We start from the raw sequence: 3,261 nt of genomic DNA on the forward strand, positions 1-3,261 counted from the left end.
GAAGAAGTGCAGCCAGAGTGCTCCTTGGAGGCCAGGATGGCTAAGCTTCATCTCTCATAATTTGGACATATTGTAAGGAGGGAACAGTCACTGGAAAAGGATGTCATGCTGGGTAAGATGGAGGGTCAGAGAAAAAGAGGAAGACTCCCAACGAGATAGATCTGCCAGGTGGCATCATTGATGACATTGAGTGTGGCTGCGGTAGTGAGGTTGGCTAAGGATTGGACATTGTTTCGTTCTGCTGTGCATGGGGTCCTTATGAGTCGGTTCCAACTCGATGGCACCTGACAACAACAACAACAACATCTTTTCTTTGTTTATCATTATATAATTTATGGTTCAGTGTAAGGATTTTTATTTTATTTTGATTGATTTGTGATCTATACTGAAGGTTGTGGCCTTTGGTATTCATCAGCAAGTTTTCAAGTCTTCTTCACTTGCAGCCCACAAAGTTGCATCATCTGCATATCATACATTGTAAATGAGTCTTCCTCCAACCCTGATGCCACTTTCATCTTCATATTCTCCAGATTATTTGTTCAATATATAGATTGAATAAGTATGGTGACAGGATATAAATCTAGCATATATCTTTCCTGATTCCAAACCACTCAGTATCCCCTGTTCTGTTCAAATGACTGCCTCTTGGTCTTGTACAGGTACTTCATGAGAACAATTCAGTGTTGTGGAATACTCATTTTTGTAATATTAGCCATAATTTATTGTTATCCATACAGTAAAATGTATTTGCATATTCAATAAACCATATGTATACATCTTTCTTATATTCTTTTGCTTTCAGTGAAGATCCATCTGATATCAGCAATTATATCTCTTGATCAATGTCATCTTCTGAATCTGGCTTGAATTTATAGTTCCCTGTTGATGAATTATCTTTTGTTCAAATATTCTTAGATTGGAATGTTTCCAGATGCATCCTAATCAATTTTTGAACATTATTTTAAATAAAGGTATATCAACAGTGTCAATAGTGAGTGCAGAAAATTCTAATTTGGTTCTACTTATACTATGGATGGTCAGGTTGTTTTTCACGGTTCATAATAAATTTTACAAACATATTTCTCTTAGTTTTTAAGCTATTCATTAGGGTGATAGCTTATTATAGAAAAAAGACCATGTTTATAATACCATAAAATATTCAGATAAAAGAATTTTCATGTTGACTATACTACCTTCCTCATATAGAATGTCAGCTTTATTCCTGAGGGTTTTCAATTTAATAAATCAAATTATTTCTTTATTTTTGAAATTAATTTATATTTTGCAGTGTCTTAATATAGGATAAGGAGTCTTGGTGTGGTGTTGCATGTTAATGCTCTGGATTGCAAGGGTGGTTTGAACTTAAAAGTTGATGATTCAAACTCACCATCCGCTCCTCAGAAACCCTATACAGGGTTGCTATGAGTTGGAACTGACTTGCCGACACTTAACAACAACAACAATATAAATGAAAGTGATTGGATTTTACTTGATTTTACCTAATTTTAATAAACATTTTGTAAAGTTCAGCATAAAATAACAATGTCAAGTAGATGCATCCCATATTTTGACCCTTGCTGGATCATTATGTTGTGTTACTCTGATAGTGAAATTTCAGCCACATTCAGAGATATTTAAACACGAGAAAAATGTTATGTGAATATCTTAGATGTTCTAAATCATCAACTTCTTCATTATGGAATATCCAAGTTATTTTAGGACAACAACATCCTGCATCCTTAAAGCGTATGAGAAATTCTCTTATTGTGTCCTTTCCCTGGAAGATGAAATGAAATTTCTCTCCCTATATATATAAATGGAGTCCTAGTGCAGCACTATGGGATATTGCACTAGACCTAAATGTCAGTTTGAACCACAAGATCAGCAGTTCAAATTCACCAGCCACTCCTAGGTCGCCCTATACAGAGTCACTGTGAGTTGAAACAGACTTGATGGCACTTAACAACAACAACATACATATAAATATAGAGCTGATTGAAAATAGGGATTTCTTGGTGGATTCTACATTGAATCAATTCTGAGCTATAAGACACACATACACACTGGGCTTAGAGAAAGATAGTCAACAGAAACAGATGCATATAGGGAGACAGAGCAACTGTGGGCTCTAGGCCCTTAGGTTAAGTAAGGCTGTGTGCCTTAGGAGACTGGCTTGCAGAATGTTCTTTTGGAAAATGTAAATAAATATATGCTTTGTGTTTTGTATGTGTGCATCAAATATTTTTTATTTGTTTATTTGTGAAATAATAGATATAAATTGGGAATCACAGGGAGGAAGTAGGATAACTATTTGTGTAGTGAAGAGATTACATCACTGAGCTGAAACACAGTGCATTCTTTCTTGAATGTAAAGTTGATTATCTTGTCGATAAATGTCCACTCAATTCACAATAAAAAGATTAGAAAAAAAGAAAGATGCATTTATAAAGATTTCTAGTAGAAGTTATGATAGAAGACAGTTCCCTAGAGCAATACTATGAATATATGGACATTTACCATCTAGAAACATGAGAAAATAAATTTCTGTCTTTAAAAGCACCCCCTAGAGACATTTCTGTCATAACATCTCTAGAAACTAAGACATTTTGGAAGTAGTGACAAGTTCTCAAATGTAATACCATCTGGTCTATTTTTCTAAGGAGATGTGAGCAGGTTAGAAGACGTTAGACTGGAAGTCTAAGTGTCTGGCAAAGGTGCAATTATAATTATGATTTTTCGTAGCAAAAAAGTGGAATACCTTCAATTAGACACATTCGCATAGCTATAATAGGATCAAAGGTAGCAACCATTGTGAGTATGACACAGAACAGGACCATGCTTCATTCTGTTTTACATGGGACTGAAATGACTTGGAATTACTTGAAGACAACTGATAAGAACACAACAATAATATAATTACTAATAGACTTTTAGTTGGAGAAAGATCACTGGTGTACTTTACCAAGAACCCAGGCCTGAAAGGCAAAAGAACTTTTAGCACTTGTGTTCAGGATCACAGGGTGTGAATATGATCAGGGAAAAAAATCCAGACCTGGTAGAAAGAGGTCAGATAAGGGACCTAGAGGGAATCAAGGTGAATGACAAGTCATAAATTCTGTAAAGGAAGTTGTTGTTGTAGTTGTTGTTAGGTGACATCGAGTCAGTACCGACTCCAACACCACAACTCAAAGGCATCAATTCTTCTACGATCTTCCTTATTCACTGTCCAGCTTTTGCATCCATATGAGGCTATTGAAAACA

This window comes from Chrysochloris asiatica, unplaced genomic scaffold (genome assembly GCF_000296735.1).
Source record: "Chrysochloris asiatica unplaced genomic scaffold, ChrAsi1.0 scaffold00088, whole genome shotgun sequence".
In the NCBI taxonomy this organism is placed as follows: Eukaryota; Metazoa; Chordata; class Mammalia; order Afrosoricida; family Chrysochloridae; genus Chrysochloris; species Chrysochloris asiatica.